The following is a 24,915-nucleotide window of genomic DNA, read 5'->3' as shown; positions in this document are numbered from 1 at the left end:
AACCCTAGGTTTTTCACCTAACCCATGATTTCTACAAATTTTCATGTTGGAATCTACCCAAAATTTATATATTGAACTCACAATAGGTAAAAATTACTTACCTCCAAAAGCTAGGTGGAAATCCCTCTCAAAATGCTCCAATAATCGCCCAAAGAGTGAGGGAAAATGAGTGAAAATGGCTTAAGTACCGTATTAAATGAACCTCACTGCCCCATCGATTTTCGCACCTGAGATATGTGTACTGAACCTTCAGTCCCGCTTCTACGGACGAGTTTATGACAAGTTAGGTTGGACTGGCTGGGCCCGCACCTGCGGGCGAATACCCGCTTCTGCGAAAAAAGAGTCGCATCTGTGGAACCTGGGCTCCTTTCCTTGGGCCGCATTTGCGAGGCTCCAACCGCACCTGTGAGCTCGCACTTGCGGCTGACCAACCGCAGGTGCGGTTATGACAACAGCTAGAGCTTCAGCTCTTGCTCAAATTTTCAACTTAGTCTGCGCCTCATCCGATTGACGCTCGGGGCCCTCGGGGCCCCGTCCGAACACACCAAGAAGTTTGGAATCATAAAATGGACTCACTCAAACCCTTGAAACACCCGAAACAACATTAAAACTAAGAATCACACCCTAAAACTAATTGAATCAAATTTATGAACTTCAAGTTCTTCAATCTACTTCCAATGTGCCGAAACGTACTTATACCTCTCGGAATGATACCAAATTTTGCTTGCAAGTCTTAAATGACACTAAGGAAATATTTCCGATCTCGGAATTCCGTTTAGACCTCAAACCAAATTAAAAGAACTTCGAAAAACCTTCAAGAACTAACTTTCACTATTAGGTGCCAAAACACTCTCGGGTCATTCAAAACCCAATCCGGACATGCACCCAAGTCTCAAATCATCATACAAACCTATTGGAACCGTCAAATCCTAATTCCGATGTCGTTTACTCAAAATGTTGACCAAAGTCAAACTTTGCCTTTTAAGACAACCTTAAGGAACCAAGTGTTTCGATTTCAACCTAAACTGTTCCAAATCCCGAACCAACCATCCCGCAAGTCATAAATCAGTAAAAACAAGTACGGGAAGTCTTATTTAGGGGAACAGGGTTCTAGAAAGCAAAATGACCAGTCGGGTCGTTACATTCTCCACCTTTTAAACAAATGTTCGTCCTCGAACGAGTTTAGATTCATACTTGAAGTGCTAAATAAGTGTGGATATCTGTTCCACATATCCTCCTCGAACTCCCAGGTTGCCTCCTCGACTGGTTGGCCCCTCCACTGAACCTTTACCGCGGAAATCCTCTTGGATTTCAACTGGCGATTCTGTCTAGCAACAATAGCAACTAGCTCCTCCTCATAACCCAAGCTCTCATCTAGCTGAATAGTACTGAAGTCTAACACATGAGACAAGTCGACGTGATAGCTCCGAAGCATAAACACGTGAAAAACTAATGAACCCTGGAGAGGCTGGGAGGTGAAGCAAGCTCATAAGCAACCTCCCTAACTCGCCTCAATACCTCAAATGGGCCTATAAACCTTGGGCTCAACTTGCCTTTCTTCCTGAATCTCATAATACCCTTCATCGGTGAGACTTTCAAGATAAACTTCTTGCCGACCATAAATGATACATCCCGCACCTTCTGATCTCCATAACTCTTCTATCTAGACTGTGCTGTGCGAAGTTGTTCCTGGATCAACTTTACTTTTTCCAAGGCATCTTTCACCAAATCTATACCATATAACTTGGCCTCGCCGGGCTCAAACCACCCGATGGGAGAACGATATCGCGACCATATAAATCCTCAAATAGAGCCATCTCGATGTTTGGAATGATAACTGTTGTTGTAACCAAACTCGGCCAAAGGTAAGAACTGATCCCACTGTCCTCCAAAGTCAATCACACATGCTCTCAGCATATCCTCTAATATATGAACTGTCCACTCTGACTGCCCATTGGTCTGAGGATGAAATGATGTGCTGAGCTCTATACGGGTCCCCATCTCACTCTGTACAGCTCTCCAGAAATGCGAAGTGAACTCAGACCCCTATCTGATATGATGGAAATAGGCAGAATGTGTAACCGAACTATCTCTCGAATATAAATCTGGGCCAACTTCTCTGAAATATACGTAGTCACAACCGGAATGAAGTGTGCCGACTTGGTCAACCTATCGACAATGACCCAAACTGCATCAAACTTCCGCAGAGTCTGCGACAACCTAACTACGAAGTCCATAGTAATGCGCTCCCATTTCCACTTAGGTATGGACATCTGCTGAAGTAGGTCACCTGGCCTCTGGTACTCATACTTGACTTGCTGGCAATTTAGGCACCTAGATACATACTCCACTATGTCTTTCTTCATCCGCCGCCACCAATAATGCTGCCTCAGGTCATGATACATCTTCGTAGCACCTAATAAAATACCGTGAATTGCGTGCCTCCTCTAGAATCCTCTCCCTCAAGTCATCGACATTAGGAACACATAGGCGACCCTAGAGTCGCAAAACACCATCCTCGCTAATAGAAACCTCCTTGGCACCACCCTGTAGTACCGTCTTTCTAAGAACTGCCAAATGTGGATCATCAAACTGCTGAGCCTTGATATGCCCCAATATTGAAGACTGGGCAACAACACATGCAAAAACTCGGTTGGGCTCTGAAATGTCCAACCTCACAAGTCTATTAGCCAAGGATTAAATGTCCAAAGCTAGTAGCCTCTCATCTGCTGAAATGAATGTCAAACTACCCATACTCTCTGCCTTCCTACTTAAGGCATTCGCGACCACATTTGCCTTGCCTGGATGATAAAGGATGGTGATGTCATAATCCTTCAATAACTCAAGCCATCTAAGCTGCCACAAATTGAGATATCTTAGCTTGAACAAATGCTATAAGCTACGATGATAAGTGTAAACCTCACATGACACCCCATACAGATAATGCCTCCATATCTTAAGAGTATGAACAATCAGGGCTAACTCTAGGTCGTGCATGGGGTAATTTTTCTTATGAATCTTCAGCTGACGTGAAGCATATGCAATAACTCGCCCCTCCTGCATCAATACACAACCCAAGCAAATGCATGAAGCGTCACAATAAACCATATACATCCCCAAATCGAAAGGCAACACTAGAACTGGTGTTGTGGTCTAAGCTATCTTGAGCTTCTGAAAGCTCGACTCACAATCATCAAACCAATAAAATGGAGCACCTTTCTAGGTCAATCTAGTCAAAGGTGCTGCAATGGGTGAAAAACCCTACACAAACCGACGATAATAACCTGCTAACCCCAGAAAACTCCTGATCTCAGTCACCAAAGTGGGACGTGGCCAACTCTGAATTGCCTCAATCTTCTTGGGATCCACCTTAATACCCTCTCCTGATACAACATGCCCCAAGAATGCCACAGACTCTAGCCAAAACTCACACTTGGAGAACTTAACATATAGCTTCTGCTCCCACAACGTTTGAAGCACCACTCTCAAACACTACTCGTGCTCCCCTAAGCTACGTGGGTAAATCAAGATGTCATCAATGAAGACGATAACGAAAGAATCAATATAAGGCCTGAACACCCAGTTCATCAAATCCATAAAAGCCGTAGGGGCATTAGTCAAGCCGAAGGACATCACTAGAAACTCATAATGGTCATATCTAATACGGAAAGCAATCTTCGGAACATCTGAGTCCCAAATCTTCAACCGGTGGTACCCTGATATCAAGTCGATCTTAGAAAACACCCTAGCACCCTGCAGCTGGTCAAACAAATCATGGATACGCGATAACAGGTACTTGTTCTTGATGGTGACTTTGTTCAACTGGCAGTAATCAATGCACATCCGCATCGTCCCATCTTTGTTCTTTACAAATAACACTGGTGCACCTCAAGGTGATACACTTGGTCTGAGAAACCCTTTTGCTAATAACTCCTCAAGCTACTCCTTCAGCTCTTTCGGAGTCATATGATACGGTGGGATCAATATAGGCTGGGTACCTGGAGCCAAATCAATACAGAAATTAATATCACGATCTGGTGGTGTGCTCGAAAGTTCAGAAGGAAACACATCGGCGAACTCCCAAACTGCTGGCACTAAATCAATTGTCGGAGACTCTGCGGTGGTGTCCCGAACATATGCTAGATATGCAAAACAACCCTTCTCAACCAGATGTCGAGCTTTTAAAAAAGAGATAAGCCGACTAGATGCACTAACGGAGGAACCCTTACACTCCAATCTCGGTAACTCTGGCATCGCTAAAGTAACAGTCTTGGCATGATAATCAAGGATGGCGTGATATGGGGATAACCAGTCCATGCCCAGGATGACCTCAAAGTCGATCATATCAAGTAACAGAAAGTTCTCTCTGGTCTCGTAACCACAGAATGTAACCACACAGGATCAGTAGATCCAATCCACAACCACAGAATCACCCACAGGAGTCGACATATAAACAGGAGTACCCAAAGACTCACGAGGAATATCCAGGAAATGAGCAAACAGTGATGACACATATGAATAGGTAGACCCTTGTTACATCCCCTAAGTTTAACAACCTTGATACCGTCATATATATTTGATATGGTATTTTGAGTGGAACATTTTTGCAAAGAAAAAAATGGTTTGAAAAATATGATTTTTTATAGTTATTAATATTACTACTTTCAAATATGCTTTAAATTATACACATAATATGAGAAAGTTTATGAGATTTTTTTTATTGTAAAGATAGAAATTATTTTCTTCACAAAAAAAGAAGGTTATATTTTTACCATTTTAAGAATTAAGAATACGAAAATTTGTAATCTTTATATGAGATTAGGAAAATTAAAAATTGAGAAAATATATATATTTTTACATAGATGTTTTCATAAAATAATAGTGTATGTATTTATTTTGTATGGTGCCACATGACCATGATAGTATAATGTATAAAGTGTATTAAAAATAAGTAGAATTTTAAGTAATTTGAGTCAATTCTTAATTATGCGGGTAATTGATTAATTATGAAGATAATTATGGTATTAAGTGGATAAGTGTCTTTTGGGAGTTGCCACATGGCATAAACTAAGGCAAAGTGGCAAAATACACAAAATGAGTCATTAGACAAAGGGCTATCTTGTTTACACGTAAGAATACTTGGTCTATCTCTAACTTATCTTTAAGTGTTACAGAATAAGAAAGCAAGGTTTCAGATGTTTGTATAATATTTGCAGTGTAGTTGCAGTATATCCACACATTGTTTGGATTAATTACGATGTATTGGGCTTATATTTTTTCATGCTGCATCTTGTTATTGTTATTGTGGTTAGGTTCTTGGTCATGGACAAAACATTAGAGTATCAAAGAGAGTCACAACATGCCGTTGTCTTTGATGCAAGAATTGCATGTTCTCTCATCTAAATTAAGGTATTAGGCATTTAACAGATAATATTTTGGAACAATCTTCCTTTTGTATGGTTGTGGTTGTTGAAGGATTTATGTGAACAAGGAGGTGAAGTGCAAAATAACAAGGAAAATGTTACATCTTACTTGGTATACCTATAGAAACCATTGTTGAAGAGAAAAAAGTACAAAGAGGGTTCATAGCAAGCCTTGTTGCAATAGCATCAAAATTGATTCAAAGATTTCATACAAAGTATACCTAATGTTATCACAATGTGAAATTTCAATTCTAAGGGAGTACGGTACAATATTTCTTATGAACATCATACAGATTTTTCCCTACTTCGATCTGATGTTACGTATTTTGTCGCAATTGTCATGTGTTAGAGGGATTGTCAAGAGAATCGACTCAGGTATGTTAAGGCTATCCCTTCTTTCCTTTTGGTATGATCCAAGTAACGATACGTATACGTAATGATATTCCATAAGTGGTTACTCTTAGCAGTTAAGGATGTATATGTTATTCATTCTCGTAAGGTGATATTCAAGCATGTCTAAGTACGTATCTAGTTCCCTATTGAGGTATATGATAACGATTTTAATGTTCATAATATAGTAATACATGCATCTTTATGTATATTCATTTACCACCGAGCTACGGTTGGTGGGGTAGTTACCACTGGTTGGGCAGTTATGTATTATTATTTACGGTTGGTCAGGTAGTCATGTATTTTCATTTACCATCGATCTATGGCCAGTCGGGCAGTTATGCATTTACCACCGATCTACGACCTGTTGGGCAGTTATACATTTACCACCGAGCTACGGCCAGTCGGGCAGTTATGCATTTACCACCGTGCTACGGTCGGTCAGATAGTTACCACTGATCAGTTAGGCAGTTATGCATCATAAGACATGGATAATAGGCTCAAAGAGAAGCATTGTATATATGTAAGTATATTACATATGCATATATAGTGGCACTTCAAAGATTCGGGTTGATTCTTATATGTCTTCAATTAATGCTGACTTAATGTTATGTTTCATTTATGCTTTACATACTCAGTACATTATTCGTCCTGACGTCCTTTTGTTGGAGATGCTGCATTCATGCCTGCAGGTATAGATAATTAGTTTGATGAGCCCTCACAGTAGACGAGATTGGCATTCAGCGAAGGATCGGTAAGATTCCACCTCATTCGGAGTGCAGCCGAGTTTATGAGTCATTTATCAAAGTCTTGCTACAGACTTATGGGTAGGCCGGTACCCTGTCCCATTTAATGCCAAACAATCTTAGAGGCTTTATAGATAGAGGTTCATTTTGTACAATATGTCAGAGTCCTTGATAGTCCATATGTATTTATGTTTTAAGAATGATAGTTTATTGATACAGTGTTACCCACTAACAGTTATGTACTACAAGTTATTGCCATGTTGGCCCATGATGGTCACAGAAAGAATGAGTTATAGAATAGTTTGTTCGGGCTAGTACGACACCGAGTGCCAGCCACGCCTCCCCAGGTTTGAGGTGTGACAACCCTCGATCAAATAATACTGAAGCATCCCTACCGCAAACAGAAATAATACATGTGATCACGATATTTGAGGCCACTGTATCTGGCCTGGCCAGAAAAGCATAGAATCTAGCTGGAGCGCTGGCTGGCTGACCTCTGCCTGGTTGAACAATAGCTGGCTGACCTCCCCATACCTGGCCTCCACCTCTAGAATGGTCCCTACCAACCTATCCCCCACCTCTGGGTGGTCGGGCGGCTGGTGCTACAATCATGGGCTAATGACCCTGCTATACTGCCTTGCCCCGAAGTCTAGGGCAGGTCCTATTTATGTGACCCGGATCTCCACACTCGTAACAACCCCTAGGTACCATATACTGCTGACTCGAAGTCTGACTCTGATGGCCTGAATACCCACTAGAAGAACCCTGAATGGCTGGTGGACGATATGAACTCTCTGGCATGGCACTGAAATAGGCACTGGAAGAACCCTGATGAACTGGTGGGTGGTAAGAACTCTCTGGCATCGCGCTGACATAGGGTCGTACTGGAGCACCCCGAGGAGGTGGTGGTGGTGCTGGATATATGGACCTGCTAGGCTGCCCCTCCCAAACTGACCTCTGCCCCTAGTTGGGGCTCCTCTGAACTCTCTAAAGAATCGGTTCCTCTTGTCCAACTGCATCTGCTCTCTACCCCTCTGGCGATAGCCCTCAATCCTCCGAGAAATCTCCACCACTAGCTGATAGTCAGTACCTATCTCAACCTCTTGGGCCATGCTAGCTCGAATACCGAGGTGCAACCCTACAACAAATCCCCGCACTCTTTCTGCATCCGTAAGAAGTATCATAAGTGCATGGCGAGACAACTCAAAAAATCTTGCCTCATAATCGGTCACAGACAACTAACCCTATTTGAGCTGCTCAAACTGACACTGCAGCTCTTCACTCGGAGAGGGTGGAATACACTTGTCCAATAGAAGTAGTGTAAACTGATCCCAATTCATAGGAGGGGAACCCGCTAGTCTGCCAAGAAGATAAGATTGTCACCATCTATAGGCCTTGCCCTCCAGCTGGAAAGTAGTGAAATCTACTCCATATGACTCTAATATCCTCATGTTGTGCAGTCTGTCCCTACACCGATCAATAAAGTCTCGGGAGTCCTAATGCTGCTCACCCCCGAAGATAGGAGGGTGTAGCCTAGTCCATCTGTCCAATAGTTTCTGTAGATCACCGTACGTAGCTGGTCTAGGCTCAGGTGCTGCTGCGGCAACTGGCTGGGCTCCATCTATGGGTAGTGTACCCGGAGTCTAATATACCGCAGCTGCGTGCCCAGGAGCCTGAGTAGTAGGGGTCTGTGCTCCCCCTCCTACCTGAGATGTGGTTGGGTCTGCTAGAAATAAACCAGCCTGAGTCATAGTATCCATGAAACGCAACATACGACCCATGACATCCTGAAAGCCCGGTCCTGTCATGAAATCTACCGGGGCTGGCTCTGGAACAGGCACCTCACCCTGCTTCTCGATGACGGGATCCTCCACTACATCCACTGGTGGTGCTACTAGGGCAGCTTTGGGACACCCTCGTCCCCTACCTCGGGGCGGTGCCCTCCCTCGGCCTCTTTCTAGGCCTCTAGCAACGGGGGAGGGGGGGAAGATCCTCCCGGGTCTGGAGCGTCCGCTGTATGCGTCCTCACCATCTGTGAGAGAATAAAAGAAGGAGATTTAGTATACCATCAACTGCACTATAGGAGATGAATAAAAAGTAGTTTCCTAACACCTTATAGCCTCTCGAAGATAAGTACATACGTCTTCATACCGATCCGCAAGACTCTACTAGATTGCCCATAACTTGTGAGACCTACGTGAATCTAGTGCTCTGATACCATGTTGTCACGACCCAAATTCCATATTAGGTCGTGATGGGCCCAATACCATTGTTAGGCAAGTCAATACTAATCAACTAGTGAATTCCTGTTTAATTAATTAGTAAGTGATGACTTCTCCTGATTTGATAAAAATTTTGGAGTTTAAACTTTAAGCATAGATAAATGGAAGAAATAATCATGTAAGTAAACCAAAAATCATAAGTCTGCTAGTGCGTGTGTCAAGACCTGGTGTCACAAGTATGTGGGAAATCTAGTAAATATACAAAACCATGCTATCCTACTGTCTGGAGAGGAATAGACAGGAAAATAAAGACATAAGAGATACTCCAGTTGCTACAGAACGGCTCAAAAGGGTAGCTCATCGGGAAGTCTAAAGTTGGGGAGTCAAGTCTACGTATCGGACTGATAGCCAGATGCACCTGCCTCAAATCCTGTACAATCAAGTATAGAAGTATAGCGTGAGTACATAAAAATATGTACCCAGTAAGTATCTCGTCTAACCTCGAAGAAGTAGTGACGAGGGGTCGACTCCGACACTTATTAGGGCCAACATTATAATAATATGAAGTTTCAAATTCTTAAATCATAATGTATGTAGATAATAACAAGCTTAGACAAGAATAATAACTGCAAAATCCTTCCATCACACTTAAGAAGTCAAGGAACTTCTTTATTTAAAACAAGTGACATTTCAAGCAACAAATCATACCAACTATAAAGAGTTCCAGTTCTATTATCACACATAAATACCACCGAGGACGTTCAACCCGATCTAATGATCACACCCAACTATGACTTATAAAAAGGACAAAGCGATCGCTGCAAATATATTCTGGTTAACAAGTTCGAAGTCAAATTCCACAGGGAATTAACCTATCAATCACAACTATTGAACTCACACAAATTCACGTATTCAATCTTCAGAAATATTTAAGTAATAAAGTGGATATTTACTAACTAAATAATACGCAATGAAAATGCAATAAAGATTAACTAACTACAGAACAGGTTGCAAACAAGGATTGGAAGGATCTAGGGTTCTGATTTCCCCTATTGTCGGAATCTTTTCCGCTACGTTTCCTATAAATTTGCCTAAGTCTTCTCTATCGATCATGAGCACTCCGACTGCTGTAACTTTACAACTCTCTCCCGAGTAATTATAATAATATGCTTGACATATTCTCCCGAATTACGCTAGCTAGCCTTAAGTACAACTCACTTAAATCGCACCAAGGTTTCGTTATCCCTAATCCCACCTTTAAACCCTTCGTATTGATCCCTCATATATGTTAGGAGTGATGTTGTTCAACAACTACCTAAATATGCACTCTTTTTCGAGTAATGCACACTAAATAAGAACAGTTAATTGAGGGCCCTTCAATCAACAATAATAAGCATATAGTTGAACAAATAGAGAGAATACTATGGCAAATCTATATTAACGTAATGAGAAAATCATCCTTCAACAGGTTCCATCAAAACCCTAGATTAGGAGTTTTGCTATGCATATTGTTTTCATAATCTCAACAATAGAATTCAACAACAATGATAAAAACTAGAGGAAGAAAGATAAAAACTCATTGCCAAATCTTCCGTCTTGCTTCTTGCCTGTTCTTGCCTTTAAAAATCCTTCTAAAAACCAAGATACCCTCTTTTTGGCCGAGCTGTGCTTTATATAGATCAAGGAGAGTCAACTCTGAAATTACAATTTTATCCTTAAATTAAATTTTCCTCGGAGAGACGTGCGCGGCCGCGCACCTGGGAAGGTGACCGTGCATCTGGCCACGCACTTGGTAAATTTTCTGTCTGACTTGCACGGTCAGTGTGCGGCCGCACACCTGGGCCTTTTCTTGCACTCTTCTTGTTCTTCTCTTAAAATGCTCTAACCCTTTACGATCCTCTGACAACCTCCCAATTTGATCCATAATCTTTTACATAGTCTTCAACTCTCCATATTGGCTCAAAATGCTCCTTAACCTCATTGTCGCCTAGAATTTCTCCTGCAAGGCATAAGACACTCAATCAGAGCAATTTACTCCCATTTAACACTCAAACATCAATAAAGTGCAGCCAATATAGAGTGTAAATAGTATCCAAAACACATATTTATAGCCTACTATTAATACCCCACACTTAAACCTTTGCTCGTCCTCGAGCAATCAGACAATACCTTAATAAACACCCATGCACTAAGCGATTCTCCTAACTCATCACACCAAGAATATTTCAAATAGTCTACGTATAGCAGTGTAACATATTTACCTCAAGAGTTGACTCACAAGTACCACGCATTATTCACAACTTGCTCACTTACTCTACGCAGAGGTCCAGAATTACCTTTCCTTTATGAATCAAGTGCCATCACACAACAAAAGAGAGTAGTTCCACACACATTATAATTTAAGAACAAATAGGAATTCAAAATAGAAAAAATTCACTCACTCTCAGAAAAGAACAAATAGGTACTCAAAATAGAAAGAATTCACTCACTCTCAGAAATGACATTCATGTGCCACAAGAAATGCACCATAGGCCTGCCCGTAGTGTACTACTCTACTTATTAAGCTCATTCAATCAAGGATCAAGTAGGACTTTTCACTGGTTGTATTGTAGGCTACGGGACGGGTAAGATACATTTATATGTAAGAGTGACTACACCTCTCTAAGCACTTCAATACATACACTTTAACATTTGGAACCCTACATTTATGTCAAACCATACTCCACCTTCAAATCAATATACATTAACTCCCAAATATTTAGGCACCTTTTCATCAAGAGACCACTTATGAAGGACTAATTTTTTTTAAATTCAAGTGGCTCTTACTTTTTTAAAACAGTGCACCTTTCTCCTTACTTCATTAGTTCTACTCAAAAGACAAACCAACCACCCCACACTTTAACTTTTACAAAGATCATAATAATTCTAGTGCTCATGAGAGGTGAACAGGTTCAAATAGATGGTCAATTCAAACAATTGGGTAAGGCTTGTAATGTGGTTGCCAAAGAAACAAGATACATGCTCAAAGGGGGTTAACTACATACATAACAATTAGGCGGGTAAAATATACATATCTGGCTCAACAAAGAAATGCTTATATCACTTCCAAGACTGAACAAACTTACTATTTCGCTTTGCAAACACACGGAGCAAGTTCTAGGCATCAAATGTAATGCACAGACTACAACAAAACTCACATGCACATGGCACATGACTCACTCAAGATTGGATCATCAACAACACTCTATTCAAAGCACTTAAGCCAAGTTAAGAAAATACAATTTAAGGCACTTATATAAAAGTCAACAATTGAGCCTAAGTCTCACACTGAAGCACTAGCTATTCTCAAGGCATAATGAAGTTAAGAACTTGTTTTCATTTTCGCTCATAGCCCAAGAGTTCCTACTTCTAAATAAAAAATAAAATTAACTATACCCGGTTCAAACAAAACACTTGGAAAAGAACCGCGACACAAAGTAATACCAAGGGGGAGTTGCTACACTACCTAGCAAAAGAAAGTATATTTTTTTCTTTTTTTTCGTTTTCCTTTCGACTTAAATCCCTAAAGAAACCCGTTGAGTGATATCCATCATCGGGATAAGTCGAAAATTTAAATTTTTCATATTTTTTTTAAACAAAGAACTAAAACTAATTTACCTTACTATATATACAACATAAATACAACATATCCCCCACCCCCACACTTTAAATGGTGACATGTCCCCATTTCACACAAATAAGAATGTAAGGTAAAGGAAACTTCCCTGGTAGAGTCAGTCCTGATCGGAGAGAGCGCCAGGATCGAGATGGCAAGCCCTAACCAACGCACGCAGTCAAGCCATAACCTTCCTCTTAGATTTGGCGTTTTGGGTGGCAAGAGCATCCACTCGAGTGCCCAAGTCTGTAACAGAAGTGCGCAACCCTGCCATTTCCTGCTCTAAGATTGTCATCCTCGTGTCCCATCTAACCACGGAGGTACCCTCAACAACCTGCTCGTGTGGAGGTGAGACCGCCGCAGCCTCATCTTGCCCTGTAGTACCCTCATCGAGAGCATCAGACTCATCGCTACTTGACTAACCAGGTGCAATAGTATCCTTCCCAATCACCACTTTATTTGCCCGAAACTTCTGTTCCTTCTTTACATTCTCATCCAAGGCCCTGTTTTCGGGTACACGTGTTGCACGACACAATCTAGTGACTAAGGAAGGAAAGAATAAGCCATACCTTTTCACCGGACAATAAATGAACATTTCGTCATGAATAACCTAAGCCATATCAAAATTGTGGCAAGTGATGAAACACCACATCAGTGCAGCGCGGGGACCATTCACCTTAGTGGTATTGGAAGAAGTCATCAGGCGGCTATTGATGATGTAGAGCCAACACTTTCCTTCAAAGGTGAGTGAAGCCGAATGAAACTTCTGTCGCGGCGTAATCCACACTACTTCCTTGTTGGGCACACATATTGTCAGAAAGAACATCTCCCACGGGATTGGTACTCTGCCATGGGTGTCAAAGTAGTCCTCCTTGTCAGGATCTTTCCCAAACATTAGTAACCGGTAAGCCCTCCGAATGGCCTCTATGGAAGCATCCACACTCTTTTTTCGTACCGTGCAGACACAGTCCACAAGTTTCAGGCAGTTCATGTAAAACTCCCTCAAAACCATCAAATTAGATTCGTCCGGTTCTTCAAAGAAGATATCCAGCCTGCGTCGGACCAATTCATGATACATATGGGGACAATCATTTTGAGGGACCCCAGATCAATTCCTCTCTCCGGTATAGGTTTCTTGGAGGCCTTGAGACCAAAATGTTCCCAAGCTGCGCTAGATACGAACTTGGTACTATCATACTGGTGAACATTAGCTGAAGCTTGTGGCCTGGATGAACCAGCGTGACCACTGGAGGATGCACCTATTGTTCTTCGTCTCATGGATGGCGTCATACTACCTGAAACAAATATCACCATTAGCTAAAAGTAAGATATGTGAACCAGGGGCGGTTACTCAGACTTCACTAGCACCCTTGGTCAGATCATTACATTCGCAAACTTATTGGGGCATTTTTACAAACACTTGTGCACAATTTACCCGAACTTCTAAATAATAATTTGATATCCTCAAATCAACCACATATATACCAATGTCAACCTAACCCATCATAATGAAATTCAACTTTGTCTCGACATACCAACCAATATAACTAGAATACAGTACAAGAGGAAATCCACCACACAACCATAGGAATCTACTACAATACATAAAAATTGAACTAACCTAAGCCATGGCATACAAAACTGGGTGCGCGGCCGATGCGCGGTTGCGCATCTGTGGTAGAAAATTTCAAAGATGCACGGTCAGTGCGGCTGCGCATGTTGTAGTTTTTTTATACAACATTACAATGGGTTGTCTCCCATGAAGCGCCTGATTTAACATCGCGGCACGACGCAGGTCGTCGTACTTAATCCTCGCTCAACATTGGTGGCTCGAGCAAATGGGTCACTGATACCACTTTCGCGTCATCCATGCCCACATAATATTTTAACCTGTGCCCATTGACTTTAAATGCGCGAGAGTCATTTTCTACCAACAATCTCACGGCACCGGTGGGGTGGATCTCTACCACATGAAATGGTCCTGACCACCTTGACTTTAATTTGCTCGGAAATAGCCTCAATCTCGATTTGTAAAGCAGTACCATATCTCTGGATGTAAAGCTCCGCTCCAGAATATTTTTTTCATGCACCATCTTCATTCTTTCGTTGTATAGCCTTGTGCTCTCAAAGGTGTAGTAGCGAAACTCATCAAGCTCATGCAACTCTGTGACTCTACTTGTGCCTGCAGCTTCGATATCGAGATTAAGCTGCCTCAATGCCCACAAAGCTCTATGTTCCAACTCTACTGGTAGGTGACACGCCTTCCTAAACACCAATTTATACAGCGACATCCTAATCAGAGTTTTGAAAGCGGTACGATAGGCCTAGAGTGCATCATCTAACTTTCTTGCCTAATCCGTTCTAGTAGCATTCACAGTCTTAGTCAACACACTCTTTATCTCTCTATTCGAAACTTCCACTTGCCCACTCGTTTGTGGATGATATGGGGTGGCAACCCTGTGGCGTACATCATACTTCTCTAACAACTTTGCAAAGGCTCGATTACAAAAGTGAGTGCCTCCGTCACTGATTAGTGCCCTTGGAGTGCCAAATCGGGTGAATATGTTCTTTTTAAAAAAATCAGTAACCCCCTTTGCATCATTCGTAGGGAGCGCTGCAGCCTCCACCCATTTGGACACATAGTCCAAAGTGCCAAGTATGTACTTGTTTCCATATGAGCTGACGAAAAGCCCCATGAAATCGGTTCCCCATACATCAAACACTTCTACCTCCTGAATTGGGTTTATAGGCATCTCATGTCGGCGGGAAATATTACTGATTCTTTGGCATTCATCATAACTCTTTATCCATAATTGTGCATCTTTGAATAATGTTGGCCAGTAGAAGCCCGACTCCAAGACTTTCGCAGTTGTCCTCACTCCCCCAAAATGCCCACCATATGGTGAAGTGTGACATGCCTGAAAAATAAAAGATTGGTCTATCTCGGGGATACATCTTCGGATCATGTTATTAATACAAATCCTAAACAAATAAGGTGCATCCCCATAATACATACGACAATCATGAAAGAACTTTTTCTTTTGGACCGAGGAAAGGTCATAAGGAACAATACCGCTGGCCAGGTAGTTTACAATGTCTACATACCATGGCGCTTCCTCAAGACTTGTGGCTAATAATTGCTCATCTGGGAAAGTTTCCAGGATCTCTTCTACCTCAACCTTCTTCTCAGCTCCTTCCAATCTAGACAAGTGATCAGCTACTTGGTTTTGCGTTGCCTTTCGGTCACGGATTTCCAAATCAAATTCTTGCAGCAGTAGCACCCATCGAACCAGGTGCGGTTTTGACTCCTTCTTCTCGATTAAGTACATGAGAGCAACATGGTTAGTATAAACAATCACCTTCGATCCTATTAGGTATGACCTGAATTTGTCAAATGCGAACACCACTGCCAGCATCTCCTTCTCGGTCACTATGTAATTTAGCTGGGCACCACTCAGAGTTCTCCTTGCGTAGTATATTGGACGCATGACTTTGTCTTTTCGCTGCCCAAGAACTGCTCCTATAGCATAGTCACTCACACCATACATCAGCTCAAATGGTTTCTCCCAGTCAGGGGCAACTATGATAGGTGTTGTTACCAGTCTCTTCTTCAATTCCTCAAATGCCTGCTATCATCAGAAAACACAAACGGGTGATCTTTTTCAAGCAATTTACACAAAGGGTTAGCAATTTTGAAAAAATCTTTTATAAATATCCTATAGAAGCCGGCATGCCCAAGGAAACTTCTGATTGCTTTGACGGAAGTGGGTGGTGGAATATTTTCTATCACATCAACATTTGCACGATCTACCTCAATGCCTTTACTCAACACTAGGTGCCCCAAGACTATACCTTCCTATACCATGAAATGGCACTTTTCCAGTTAAGTACCAGATTCGTCTCGATACACCTCTTCAATACTCTTCTCAAGTTCATAAGGAAATCATCGAATGAGTTCCCCACCACTGAGAAGTCATCCATAAAAACCTACATTATTTCCTCTACCATATCTATGAAGATGGCCATCATGCACCTTTGGAATGTGGCAGGTACGTTGCATAGACAAAACGACATTCTTCAAAAAGCATAGATTCCATAAGGCCAGGTGAACGATGTTTTCTCTCTGTCCTTCGGGGCAATAGAGATCTGATTATACCCTGAGTGCCCATCAAGAAAGTAAAAGTGGGACCTCCCTGCCAATCTATCCAGCATCTGATCAATGAATGGCAGTGAAAAATGGTCTTTCTAGGTAGCCAAGTTCAACTTCCTGTAATCCATACAGATTCACCAACCTATGACTGTTCGTGTAGAGATCAATTCATTCTTCTCATTTTTCACTACCATTATACCTCCCTTCTTTGGCACACACTGAACTGGGCTAACCCAGTTGCTGTCAGAGATGGGGAATATGATTCCCGCATCTAACCACTTAATTATTTCTTTCTTCACCACTTTTTTCATGTTGGGATTCAGCCTTCTTTGATGTTCTCTAAAGGTTTGCACCCATCTTCCAGTAAAATTTTATGCATACAGAAGGCCAGGTTGATACCTTTAATGTATGCAATGGTCCAACCAATTGTAGTCTTGCACTCCGTCAGTACCTGCAAAAGCTGTTCTGCCTACACATCTAGCAAACTAGATGAGATAATAATAGGTAAAGTTGAGTTAGGTGCTAAGAAGGAATACCCGGGATGAGGTGGTAGTGGCTTCAATTCCAACTTTGGTGGCTCTTCTATCAATGGCTTAGCTAGAGGAGTTTTTCTTTCCTCTAAGTGCAAAGGTTCAAATTCCAGCTCCCTTCTCCAAAAACCTTGGCCTTCAAGAGCAAGTATCCACTCTGCCAAGTCTTCTCCATTGGATTCATCTGAGTTCATGAGACATGCTGCTAGAGGGTCTTTAGTGTTCAATGTCTCATCTTCCTCCTCCAAAATTACATCCACGACATCTATTAGAGAGCAATTAGCAAATTCACTTGGTCGTCGCATAGATTTCTGCACGCTGAATGTTATCTCTTCATCATTTAATCTAATTTGAGCTCTCCCGTTTCATAGTCAATTAAAGCTCTCCCAGTGGCCAAGAATGGTCTTCCCAAAATTATGGGACTTTCTTCGTCAACCCGACAGTCAGGAATGACAAAATCTGCTGGGAACACAAACTTTCCAACCTATATTAATACACCATCATGGATACCAGAGGGCCTCTTCACTGTCCGGTAAGCTAGTTGTAGTAACATGGACGTGGGTCTAGCTCTTCCAATGCCTAGCTTTTTGTAGATAGCCCGGGGCATAAGGTTTATGTTTGCCCCCAGATCATACAGTGCCTTAGCAAATACATAGTTGCCTATTGTGCATGGGATTGTGAAACTCTCTGGGTCAGACAGCTTCTCAGCTATGGGTCTCATCACAACAGCACTACAAGTCTGAGTTAGTGTAACTGTGGCCAAATCTTGAAAGTCAAACTTGCGGGACATCAAGTCCTTCATCATTTTTGCATAACCAGACATCTTCTTTAAAGCATCAATAAGTGGAATGTTTACCTGAATTTGCTTCAATATCTCCAAGAATTTCTTATACTGCTCATCTTTCTGATACTTGACCAATCTCTATGGAATGGTGCTGGAGGTCGCTTCTTCCCTGTAATTTGATTTTTTTCTTGTTCAGGCACTGCTTATACTATCGTTTCTTATGCTACCTCAGTTTCTTTCACAATCTTTTTTTCTTTGTTGGCGTTCTCTTGTGCATGATGTATCGTCACCTCAGTTAATCCTGTTGAATCATCTATCTCAATGGTATTGGCACCAATGTTTCAATAGGTCGGCTTTCACGAGCAATTTCTTGCTCCAGATCTAGGTCTCTACTATTTCGTAGACTCACTGCCATAAGCTATTTCAGGCCCTGCTCCTTTGAATTGATTTGTGTGTTTGTAGGTAACACCCTTGGGGATGATTATTTAAAGCTAGTGAAATCTGTCCTAATTGAATTTCAATATTCTTTATCGCTGATTCATGTGAGTCTACTCTTTTAGTTATTTTTCCAATGGACCCAATCAACTGTTGCGTCATCCTCTTAAGTTCAGTACACCCATCATCGTGTCTCACAATCTATTGTTGTTGAGGTTGTTGATAAGCTTCCTGCTGATTTTGCTGATTGTAACCCTGTTGCCGTTGGTAAGGCACCACTTGACCCTGTCGTCGCATAGCACCAAGATTGTTGTTGTTGTTGTACTACTGCCGAGCTGGTCTATATTGTTGATTCTGCTGACCCCAATTCTGACCACCTTGCCTCTGTCCCCCATAGTTGGTTACATAGTTCATATTTTCCTTATGTTGTTGGTTGTCACCTTCCGCACTCCACGAGCAAACATATGGTTGGTTAATGCATGATGTACATAAGCCCTCATTAGTTGTATCAACTATGTGTGCATGCTGCTTCTGGCCTGACTCATCAGCCTTTTTGGTGAGGATACTCATTTGTGTCTCTAGAGTGGCCATATTTTCAGCTATGGAGTTAGTTGGGTCTAAAGCCACTGAATGAACTACAGGAGTGATTGGAGAGTTTCTTGTCGTCCATTCCGAGTTTTGGGCCATCTTATCAAGTAGGATCTTGCTTTCTCTGAATGTCTTGCTAAAAAATGCTCCACCTGCAGAAGCATCAACATTGGCCTTCAAGCTATCTGCCAATCCCATGTAAAACCTCCACCCCAACATCTGCTCTGGAATGCCATGATATGGACACGTAACTAGCAGACCCTTGAAACTCTCCCATGTTTCTTGTAATGTCTCTGATGGTTTCTGTCTGAAGCTCAATATCTCATCAATTTGTTGAGCAATCTTATTGGGTGGGTAAAATTTGTTCACAAATTACTTGACTAATTCTTCCCAAGTAGTGATGGAGTTTATGGGGAGTGAATTAAGCCAAGTCTGGGCTGCTCCCGTCACTGAAAATGGAAACAACAACAGCCGTATTGCTTTCAGTGTCACATTATATTTCCTTTGTGTGGCACATATCGACAGGAAATTCTTCAGATGCTCCTGAGGATCTTCAACGTATGACCCTGAGAACAGTCCTTTGTTCTGTAACAAATATAGCATATTATTTGTGATTTGGAATGATTCTGCTTGTATCTGAGGGACTGCAATAGCGGTTGCTAAGTTGTTAGCGGTGGGTTGCGCCCAATCATGTAATGTTGCTTCTCGCACAAGAGGCACCACACCCTGGTTGTTCAGGTCATTCACGTTGTTTCTGTTGTTTAGATTATCGTCTTCCATATCTGGTTCAATTTGTTCTGTTGAGTTCTGTTGTTGTTTGTCCTTATTGTTTGCATGATTCAATGCCTTAAAAACTTTCTTAGGATCTGATAATGTTTCGAACAATTCACCAATTCTTAAAGAGTTTCTAGGCATGCATCTGTAACACCCAAGACTACAAACGTTAGAATTTCAATGTACTTGGTTTAAATTAAAGAAAATTGACTACGCTAAGAATTTTAGCACTTCTTTTAGCTGCAATTAATAACACCATTAAGTCCTCAGCAACGGCACCAAAATTGATCACGCCCAACTATGCCTAATAAAAAGGATAAAGTGGTCGCTGCAAATATATTCCGGTTAACATGTCCGAAGTCGAATCCCACAGGGAATTAACCTATCAATCACAACTATTGAACTCACACAAATTCATGTATTCAATCTTCAGAAATATTTAAGTAATAAAGTGGATGTTTACTAACTAAATAATACGTAATGAAAATGCAATAAAAATTAACTAACTATGGAACAGGTTGTAAACAAGAATTGGAAGGATCTAGGGTTCTGATTTCCCCTATTGTCGAAATCTTTTCCGCTACATTTCCTATAAATTTGCCTAAGTTTTCTCTATCGATCATGAGCACTCTGACTGTCGTAACTCTCTCCCAAGTAATTAAAATAATATACTAGACATATTCTCCCAAATTACGCTAGCTAGCCTTAAGTACATCTCACTTAGATCGCACCAAGGTTTGGTTATCCCTAATCCCACCTTTAAACCCTTCGTATTAATCCCTCATATACGTTAGGAGTGATGTTGTTCAATAACTACCTAAATATGCACTCTCTCCTAAGTAAAGCACACTAAATAGGAACAGTTAATTGATGGCCCTTCAATCAACAACAATAAGCATATAGTTGAACAAATAGAGAGAATACTATGGCAAATCTATATTAACGTAACGAGAAAATCATCCTTCAACAGGTTCTATCAAAACCCTAGATTAGGAGTTTAGATATGCATACTTGTTTTCATAATCTCAACAATAGAATTCAATATCAATGATAAAAACTAGAGGAAGAACGATAAAAACTCGTTGCCGAATCTTCCGTCTTGCTTCTTGCCTGTTCTTGCCTTCATAAATCCTTCTAAAAACCAAGATACCCTCTTTTTGGCCGAGCTGGGCTTTATATAGATCAAGGAGAGTCGCCTCTGAAATTACAATTTTATCCTTAAATTAAATTTTCCTCGGAGAGACGTGCGCGGCCGCGCACCTGGGAAGGTGACCGTGCATCTGGCCACGCACTTGGTAAATTTTCTGCCTGACTTGCACGGTCAGTGTGCGGCCGCACACCTGGGCCTTTTCTTGCACTCTTCTTGTTCTTCTTTTAAAATGCTCTAACCCCTTACGATCCTCTGACAACCTCCCAATTTGATCCATAATCTTTTACATAGTCTTCAACTCTCCATATTGGCTCAAAACTCTCCTTAACCTCATTGTCGCCCAGAATTTCTCCTACAAGGCATAAGACACTCAATCAGAGCAATTTACTCCCATTTAACACTCAAACATCAATAAAGTGCAGCCAATTTAGAGTGAAAATAGTAGCCAAAACACATATTTATAGCCTACTATCATCCAACATAAAAGTAAATTGTGCACTGCAAAGGGTCTAATGGCGCGAACCATAGATGCATCTATTCACCCCGCTCGCGAATCATACATATGACACGGTCAAAACATAATCCCTGCTCGTGAATCATACGTGGGACGCTGTCAAACATAATTTTATCATTTAAATCATAACCCTTTCTTGATTCTTTTAAAAAAAATGAAGACAATTCAACTTGAAGCCTCTAAATCATTGGAAATCCTCAACTTAATTCTTTTCGTTACAATTAGCACATATAATCAAATAATGGTGTCCACAAAGCATGGTGTAAACCTAAAACTACCCGGATATAATAGAAATAGTAGCTATATATGGACTCTCGTCACTTCGTGCGTACGTAGCCTTCACAAATAATCACATATTAATTAAGTTTACCTATAGGTAAATTTCCCTCTTACAAGGTTAGAAAAGAGACTTACCTTACTTTCAAGCCTACTTACAACTCATGAATGCGCTCAAATTCTCAAACCGGAGCCGAACAATCCGAAACTATTCAAATAGTGTAAAAATCAATCATACAAGTTCAAATTCTAACTATTAAAGTGATTATCCAACCCCAAAGGCAAGATTCCTAAAATTCACCCCAGCCCAAATGCCTGAATTCCGCAAAATTTCGAGAAAAGTTGTTACCCATAACCTAAGGAACATAATTATATGATTATCACTAAGTTTCATGGTCAATTTCGTGGTAAAAATCTCATTCTTGTCAAACCCTAGGTTTTTCATCTAACCCATGATTTCTACCAATTTTATGTTGGAATCTACCTAAAATTTATGTATTGAACTCACAATTACCTCCCAAAACTAGGTGGAAATCCTTCTCAAAATGCTCCAATAATCGCCCAAAGAGTGAGAGAAAATGAGTGAAAATGGATTAAGTCCCGTATTAATTGAACCTCACTGCCCCAGCGATTTTCGCACCTGCGGTCCCGCTTCTGCGGACGAGGGTCTGCTTCTGTGGAGTTGGGCTGGGCCGGCTAGGGCCATACCTGCGGGCGGATACCCGCTTCTATGGTCTGCTTCTGCAGAAAGAGAGTTGCATCTGCGGAACCTGGGCTTCTCTCCTTGGGCCGCATCTGCGGGGCTTCAACCACACCTGCGAGATTGCACCTGTGGCTGACCAACAACAGATGCGGTTATGACAGCAACTGGAGCTTCAGCTCTTGCTCAAATTTTCAACTTAGTCCGAGCCTTGTCCGATTGACGCTCGGGGCCCTCGAGGCCCCGCTCGAACATACCAACAAGTTTGAAATCATAAAACGGACTCGCTCGAATCCTTGGAAACCCCGAAACAACATTAAAACTAAGAATTATACCCTAAAATCAATTGAATCAAACTTATGAACTTCAAGTTCTTCAATCTACTTCCAATGTACCGAAACATACTTATACTACTCGGAACGATACCAAATTTTGTGTGCAAGTCTTAAATGACACTACGGAACTATTCCCGGTCTCGAAATTCTATTTGGACCTTGATATCACCAAAACCCGCTCCAAACCAAATTTAAAGAACTTCTAAAAACCTTCAAGAACCAACTTTCACTATTAGGCGCCAAAACGCTCTCGGATCATCCAAAACTCAATTCGGACATACGCCCAAGTCCAAAATTATCATACGAACCTATTGGAACTATCAAATCTCGATTCCGAGGTCGTTTACTCAAAATGTTGACCGATATCAAACTTGACCTTTTAAGACAACCTTAAGGAACCAAGTGTTCCAATTTCAACCAAACTCTTCCAAATCCCGAACCAACCATCCCCGCAAGTCATAAATCAGTAAAAGCAAGTACGAAAAGTGTTATTTAGGAAAACGGAGTTCTAGAAAACAAAACGATCAGTCGGGTCGTTACATATACTTAGTGTAATTATAATTTTATCTAATATGAAATGCACTTACGAAAAGTGAAAAGTTGATCTACAAGTTAAAAGGAAAAGTCAAACATTCCTAAAATTTATAACGTAAATCAAAGAAAAATAAAATGATACATTACAAAAATTTCGACCTTAAATAAATGAGAAATGTTTTCAAGAACTAGATTTTTTTTTCAATTCCTAAAATCTAAGTTGATTACAAGAGAAAAATATATCTTTTAAGGAAGTAAATTATTTTAAATGCCAAATCATAAACTTAAATAAAAGAGAAAAGACTTATTTAAAATGAAAAATCTAACTACTGTTGTTATGGAAAAAATTTCGGCAACTCTACTACTTATCTAACAAAACCTTGGAAATCTTTTCTTTTTATTTACTTTTTGAATTTTAGAAATGTTATTTGTTTTACTTTGAATATAATTTAATTTCTTCTTGAAAAGTGCCAAGTTCATTTTAATTTTCCGTAAGAAGAACCATTCTTACTTTTTACATTTAGCACTAATTTGTCACCAAAACAAAGAATATTATAACTCAAAGAATTATTTATGAATGAACATATCCTTGTGACATTGAAATATCTTCTTACCCTTCAATCATGTACTATTTTTAAAAACATTATACATTGTGCAAGCTTATAATGAATAATAGGTAAAATTAAAACATTATTTTTAAAAACAATGAAATTATCTTATAATGAATAATAGGTAAAATTAAAACATAACCATAGCCACCTTATAACTGCCATGATCCTCTTTGTTGTTTCATCTTCTTAAACTGTGCAAGCTTGGTACATCATAGATTTACCTTTTTTAAGTTATTTATTAAAAAAGAAGTATAAATATCTAAAAACTGTTAATAAATATTAGTAACACATTGTGCTTACTTTGTTTGAACTTCGAAATCATGTAGCCATGTGTCGGTATTTCAATAAAGCATGTGAGAACTTACTGTGATGATCCAAAAGGTCATCACTCGTTTTGAAAGTAAATTCTGTATTCCGAGACCTTAAAGACCTCTTTTTGTCTCACTTCGATTTGCGTACGCAATCCGGGCGCGTTTCCTGAAAGCTTTTATGTGAAAACTAAGAAAAATAAGGAAATTGACCTTTAAAATTAATTAAAGTTGACTTTGATCAACATTCTTGGTAAATGGACCTGGACACGTGATCCGACGGTCTCGTAGAGTTCGTAGTAAAATATGGGACTTGGATGTATGCCCGAAATCGAATTCCGAGGTCCCAAGCCCAAGAATGAATTTTTGAAAGAAATTGTTTAACTGAAATTATAAGAGTTTTTGGAAATGTAAAGATGTTTGAATTTGATGGTATCAGGCCCGTATTTTGGTTTCGGAGCCCGATACAAGTCTTATATAATAATTAAGTTGAATCTGTGAAGTTTGGTAAGAATCGGAGTTCTTTTAGTATAAATCGGACATTTATTTGAGAAAATAGAAATGTTGATGTTCTTGAGTGATTTCATGAATTTGAGGTTTAATTCATAGTTATTGATGTTAATTTAATGATTTGATCGCACGAGCAAGTCTGTATGATATTTTTAGACTTGCGCACATATTTGGTTTGGAGCCCCAACGGCTTGGGTGAGTTTGGGATAGGCCGCGGAGTGTTTTGAACTTAGGAGCAGCAGCTGATGTGTTGCAGGTCTGCAGGCTTCACATTTGCGAA

General features: G+C 40.6%; 1 non-coding gene across 1 annotated transcript; it reads left to right on the top strand.

Annotated features, from left to right (window-relative positions):
* The first annotated feature begins 19,152 nt into the window (after positions 1–19,152).
* Positions 19,153–19,259, top strand: LOC142165686 (small nucleolar RNA R71). Its single transcript, XR_012696335.1, has one exon. It is a non-coding gene; the product is annotated as a small nucleolar RNA R71 (small nucleolar RNA).
* Positions 19,260–24,915: the final 5,656 nt, after the last annotated feature.

Source organism: Nicotiana tabacum, chromosome 10 (genome assembly GCF_000715075.1).
Source record: "Nicotiana tabacum cultivar K326 chromosome 10, ASM71507v2, whole genome shotgun sequence".
Classification (NCBI taxonomy): Eukaryota; Viridiplantae; Streptophyta; class Magnoliopsida; order Solanales; family Solanaceae; genus Nicotiana; species Nicotiana tabacum.
Note: the sequence above shows the minus strand (reverse complement) of the source record. Positions and strands in the feature narration are given on the sequence as shown.